This window comes from Hippopotamus amphibius, chromosome 1 (genome assembly GCF_030028045.1).
Source record: "Hippopotamus amphibius kiboko isolate mHipAmp2 chromosome 1, mHipAmp2.hap2, whole genome shotgun sequence".
NCBI lineage: Eukaryota > Metazoa > Chordata > Mammalia > Artiodactyla > Hippopotamidae > Hippopotamus > Hippopotamus amphibius.
The window spans coordinates 112,778,076-112,784,278 of record NC_080186.1 but is presented as its reverse complement, the minus strand read 5'-3'; the positions used below and the strand labels follow the sequence as shown (position 1 = coordinate 112,784,278).

The window sequence follows — 6,203 nt, the reverse complement described above, 5'->3', positions numbered from 1 at the left end:
TGGAATCCCAAGGGTCCATGTAAGTGAAAGAGGGAGGAAGGAGAATTGGGGTCAGAATAATGCGTTCTGAGAATGACTGGATCAGCCGTGACTGGCTCTGAAGACGGAAGGGGGCTATGAGAGTAGAATGTGGGCACCTTCCAGAGGCTGGAAAAGGCAAAGAAAGAGATCCCCCCCTAGAGCCTCCAGAAAGGACCTCAACCCCACTGTCACATTGATTTTAGCCCAGTGAGATGCATCTTGGAATTCTGATCTCCAGAACCATAAGATAATAAATGTGCGTGCTTTTAATCCACTAAGTGTGTGGTAATGTGTTACAGTAGCAACAGGAAACTCCTACAGTGGACATCGGTGGCCATTTGTTACCATGGCTGTAGACCAATTACTCTAGCCCCAGAAATGTGAACTTTCAAGCTTTTCAATTCTCAGTGGAGATAATGTAAATAATACTGGATGGTGTACCAAACCATCCCCTTATAAGAGGCTGAAACCCTCACCCTGTGCTCAGGGATAAATGTCTAGTACGCTCCGAGGCTGGGTGGTACACGCGTGTATATTTGAGACAGGGTTGCAGGGCCTTGGGCACTGGATTTACAATGTTCTCCACGGGGCTGGCTGCAGGGGGTTTTATCTGAACCCCCTGCCTGTGTATGAGGAGCTTCCCACATTCCGCAACTTTTAAGGATCACATACTGGCTTTCACAGTTTTCCTAGGGGCTAAGATGTGGGTCTATTACCAAGAGCTGGCCAATCCCCATGAGTAACAATGACCCCAGCATTTGACAGGAGTTGAGAGACACAAGGAGTAGGCCCTGGGGAAATTCTTCCTGTTCCGTGCGACAGAAGACTCTCCCCACCTCCAGATCCTTAGTTTAACACCGACCAGGTGCAGCAGAAGTCGCGGAGTCATTGGCGGTGTCCAGTGTCCAGGGCCAGTAGTGTCACCTGTGCAGAGCCACAGGGGTTGTCACTCAGCAGGGGGCACTCGTCCCCTTCCCGTTTGGTCTGTGTGCTCCCTTCCATTGGCCTTGCTTATTCCTCCCTGTTTGTAGAGCCTGGTTCTCCAGTTGGCTGGAGAGTCTCTGAGCTAGTACTATCCCTTGAAGAAAGTATATTTCAGAGGAAAGGAGCCAGAGTCTATTTCTGATGGCTGCAGAGAGAGAAAGGAGGGGAAAGGGAGAGAGCAGGGAGGAGGAAAGGAAGCTTCTTCCTGGAAGTTGGCTGGGTGCTGAGTTCCTTTGCGTCCAGGATTCTCCGCAAGAGTCACTTTCCCCCTTAAGCCAGAGGCACCCTCAAGGATCCAGTCACTCCACTCCTTGCTCTCTGGTCTGAAAACACAAGCTGGCTTCCTTCTCCAGCCTCCGCGGCCCCGGCCCCCACCCCCACCCGCAGGGCGAACCAGTCTTACCCAGAAAGAGAAAACAAATCAACAAACAAACCAACCGCACTCTCCAAGCAAACACGTCATCTTTCTAACCCCTTCTTTTGGTCATCCGCTTCTTTTTCAGAATCTTCATTTCCCGTATTCTGTATGGTGAGGAAAGCAAAAGCACGGTCCCTGGGGCACCATGAGAACCAAGCAGGAAGGACGTGCACAGACAATACATCGAGCAGCACTGTGAGAGGCAACCCTGAATCTGTGTGTCTATGCACAGGACACAGACATGTGCTTTCATTGTGTTCCTATAAATATATACCTGTAGCCCTTGCCTTACGACTTCTTTACTACTAACAAACATTTTGGGTCAGTCACACACGATCCCGGAATTCCCCTCCTCGGTGTGTAACGCAAGACAGAAGGGAAGAATGCCAGGAGGCTGGCAGAACCCGCCAGTATTTCAGATGAAAGCTTAGAGGTCCGTTACCTACGTGGGCGGAAATCATGACGTCACGTCCCCTTTCGGCAGCCCGATGCGCCCATTGGTCATCTGGGCAGGGGTGGGAGGGGAGATGACGGCCCAGGGACCCGGCGTGGGTGGGAGGAGGGGAGCCGCCTTAGAGGTCAGGGATGGGGCTGGGCTTATGTAAATCTTGCAGCGCAGGGGTGCCATTCCCGGCCAGCCACTCCCCGGGCTGTGGAAGTTTTCCGGAGATGTAGCTCGGATTTTCTTGGGAGAGTTGTTTGGAGGGGCGTGGAAGAGGAGGGGGTGCGGGGGGTGGTGGAGGGGCTGGGGTGGGGGGGTTGTGGCAAAGTGAGCGTGTGTGTACAGCGGAAGAGCCTAAGGCTGTGCGGGGGCGGGGAGAAAAACGTTCATACTTACCTGGCAGGGGAGATACCATGATCACGAAGGTGGTTTCCCCAGGGCGAGGCTCACCCATTGCACTGGGGGTGTGCTGACCTCTGCGATTTCCCCAAATGCGGGAAACTCGACTGCGTAATTTGTGGTAGTGGGGGACTGCGTTCGCGCTCTCCCCTGGCAATGAGTGCTTAAATGGCAGATGTAACCAATACACTTAGCATAGGTGAGCGTAAAAACGAGTGCGCGAGAACTGTAACCGTCCGACTTCCTCAGGTTTTCTGCGCGTGTTCTTGGTTTTTTTTTTTTTTTTTCATTAACCCCGGCGCATCGAGTAACAGTGGCAGGTAATTCGGAAACTCTCCGAAGAAAAGCGCGAGGTCTCCACCATGGTCTACTGCCTAGCCACGTTCTTCCTTGCCGTGCACAACTCAAACACAGGCTTTTGCTGCCACTGCAGATATGAGTTTCTCTGCGCATTCAAGTTTCAAGGGGGTTTTCTTACTTCAGGATCTCATTTTGACTGTGGAGCTCTGCAAAAATCTTGCACAATCTTCACCGGTGTTTCCAACTTGGACTTCAAAGTAGGGGTGGCCCACCATGCACACTCATAACGACCTCGGTTTATCCTCCTGCCAACAACAACAGAAAACATCAAACAAAGACTTTGAAGAGATTGGGGCATCAGGTGAAAAAGGACAGTGCGTGGTTCTGGAGAGGTGGGAAACAATGGCTCCAATTTACTGTCTGCAGAGAGTTTCCAAGCAAGGCACTCCAGGGCAAACTGAAAAGCAGCCCGGTGGACCTTGCTGAGTTGAGGACACTGAACCCGGATGCCAGGGAGGCCGAAGGAGCTAGGGTCCACAGAACAGACTCCCCGGGGGAGAGAGATGCTGGAAGTAACTCAGAGAGAACTGCAGAGGAGATCCCTCCTGCGTGCAGCACAGTACTGATCAGTGCAGCCCTGGCAGGAAACTCCCCAAGGTCAGGGGGAGAGCTTTGACAGGATCAGAGAACAGTGCCTGGCACTCACACAGATAGTGCTTGTCCCCAACAGATAGACTGCAAGGAAGAAAACAAAACAGACAGACAGACAAAACCTCTCAATTCATGAGGGCGTGGGGTGGAGTACTCAGGAATGTCTTGCCTCAGGAGGGCCACTAGTTAAGCCCTACGCTGAGTGCTGCTCAGAACCACTTAGCGAATCATCAAAGCACGACCTGAAAGGATCAAACTGTTTGCAAGTAACTTGAATGCATCCCTGAAGAAAGCCCAACGTTTACAGGAACACACAACTCTCCATCATCCAACAAGGCAACATTCACACTATCTGGCATTCCATCAGAGATTCGGAGGTATCCAAACAGGCAGGGGAAATGACCCATAATGCAGAGACACATCGATCATGTGCAAACGACCCAGAGCTGACACCGGAGAAGGACATTAAAACATTTATTCCAACTGTATTCCGTAACTTCAAACAGTTCAGTAGACACATGGGAAACATAAAAAAGACCCAAGTGAACTTTAAGAGATACAAAAAGAAAAAAAAAAAAAAAAGATGAAAACTACAACGTACTATAAGGGATTAACAGCGAGCAATTAGAAAATGCAGAAAACAAAAATTTTTTAAATCATCTTTTTTATCAAGAGAGACTATTCCTTAGCCCAGATATTTATAGTTCACAGTTTCACAGTTCAGGAACACAGGTAAGTGCCAAACTTCCATGGAACTCAACCCAAAGAAATTATATGGCACTTAGAATGCTCCTTCAGGAACAGTCTGCCTTTATATTCCAAAATCACTTTGCACTCTGAAAGATACCAGCCCTCCTCATCTCCTCAAAATCTTTCACGGAATCATAATTTATGTAGAAATCTGCATATGCCTTCTTTCTTGGTTCAGCCACAGCAAACTTACACAAAGTTGCAACTCCCAGGGAGACAATGAATGCTCCAACCATATGAAATCGCAGACGCGTGGCCAGAAGGCCACGCATCTGAGGTTTCATCAAAGAACTGGAAGCCATGGTAGTTCTTCTCCTTGACAGCTCAACAACGACGTCCTTCCAGGCAGATGGAGAAATGGACCAGAAGAAACAAAATTTTTTTTTTTGAAGGTGGCAAAACAACAGTAATTGTTGACTTAAGTACAGAGGAAGGAGCAAACCCTTCTAATGAGTTCATTAGGTGCACAGGCAGCTTCCTAAAAGGTTCCTGGCAGCACCCACTTATCCAGCACGGAGCACAGCTCTGAGATGCCACCAAGGAAGGGGCTCGCCCACCAGGGAGTTCTTGTATTAAATACCCAGGTCGAAATAATGTGGGCCCCGTTTGCAAGGAGTTGAACTTTGTCTTGGGTTGGCAGTAATGTAGGAGGTACATCCAGCTCCTCAGAGGGGAATGCAAAGATTTTCTGTGATTCTGTTTTCCTAGTCATCCAGTCAAGGCCTGGTCTGTGGCTCGGTGTGGTGGGGTGCCAGCCCAGTGAGTGCTGGCAGTGGTGACGCCATGAAGCGTTACCCACGAACGGGTGTGGGTCCTCTGAAGTCCAGGATTTGAGGAATGGCCTGAGGACAGATTATGCTATTTTTAGTCGTCACGTTGAGCCCACTGTAAAACAGCCACTGTGGGGATAATCATGTCTGAGAGGGAATGCAGGCATCTCCATCTCTTTTTCTCCCCCAGTTTGGGATGGAGCTGGAAGAGAGTTAAGGTACTCTTTAGACCAAGGCATGGCAGTTTTCTAGGCATGTTTAGAGATGTAGGTGCTCTTCCTGGGGGGCTAGATTATCCACCACTTTCAGTGGGTCACCACTTAGAGATCTTTGGGTCTGCCTGTTGCCTCCTGCACCAGTGCAGCTTTGTGAGGCCCTCACTGTTGTCTAATCCAGCCTGTGTCCCCTCCTCATCACACCCCAGCAGGTGCCCTGATCCCAGCGAGGGCTTCTTCTCATTGCCTCCCAAATTGGCCATAACGTAATTTTTTTTTTTTTTTTAAGTGTAGTTGATTTACAGTGTTGTGTTAGTTTCAGGTGTACCACGCAGGGACTCAGTTATATTGGGTTGGCCAAAGAGTTGGTTCGGGTTTTTCTGTAACGAACTTCAGAAGAAACAGATTTGAATAGGAATTGCATTGACTCTGCAGATCACATTGAGTGGAAAGCCACAGTCCCAAATGAAAGGGTGCAGGCGCCCTGAGACCGGGCGGTGAATACTCCGCTTTGGGGGTGCCGCGCAGGTGGTGCACAGAGCCTGATTGCCGACGTCAGAGCTTGGGTAAGAGATTCCCCCCACCCGTGTGCCTGTGCCTTCATCCTCTGGCAGCTGCCCTGGAATGCACAGGGTGGATGAGTTAGCGAGGGCAGCCCTCCAGGTGGTGCCAAGAGACCGGGGCACCAGGGTTAAAAACCGGGAGGAACGAGCGTGCTGGGGATCGGCTGGCTGGAGGTTCCGGGAGAGTTCCGGGAGAGGGGCGCGGGGGGGGGAGGCACTGCAAGGGCAGACGCATAAAAGCGGCGGCTGAGACCTCGCTAATCAGATGCCAAGCCAAGTCCGTCCCTGGGTGGGCTCGAACCACCAACCTTTCGGTTAACAGCCGAACGCGCTAACCGATTGCGCCACAGAGACCAGCGCTTGCGAGGTTTTATTGTAACATCCTGGAATTAGAATGCATTCCCCGTCCCTTCCAATGCAGCGGCAAAGAGAGTCACATGCCTCTATCTCGTCCCACCTCACTGGTGCCAGAGGCATTGAGTCTCGTCCCTCAGGAACGTCCGGCCGTGGACACCGAGCCCGAGTCAGCTGCGGGCTCTGACGAAACAACGCCGGGCCCACGACCATCCCCGCCTGCTCCTGGCCGCCTCAAAAGCGGCCCCTCTACGCGGGACAACTGCAGGCTCTCTCGGGCCCAAGTCCCCCGTTTCCCACTCGTGATCGACCTCACTCGTCGCGCGCACCACAAGT

The 6,203-nt window shown here is 51.2% G+C and overlaps 2 non-coding genes across 2 annotated transcripts; one reads left to right on the top strand and one right to left on the bottom strand.

Annotated features, from left to right (window-relative positions):
* Positions 1 to 2,253: 2,253 nt before the first annotated feature.
* On the top strand, positions 2,254 to 2,417 carry LOC130842122 (U1 spliceosomal RNA). Its single transcript, XR_009050357.1, has one exon. It is a non-coding gene; the product is annotated as a U1 spliceosomal RNA (small nuclear RNA).
* Positions 2,418 to 5,793: 3,376 nt separating this feature from the next.
* On the bottom strand, positions 5,794 to 5,867 carry TRNAN-GUU (transfer RNA asparagine (anticodon GUU)). The gene has a single exon. It is a non-coding gene; the product is annotated as a tRNA-Asn (tRNA).
* Between the last annotated feature and the right edge of the window lie 336 nt (positions 5,868 to 6,203).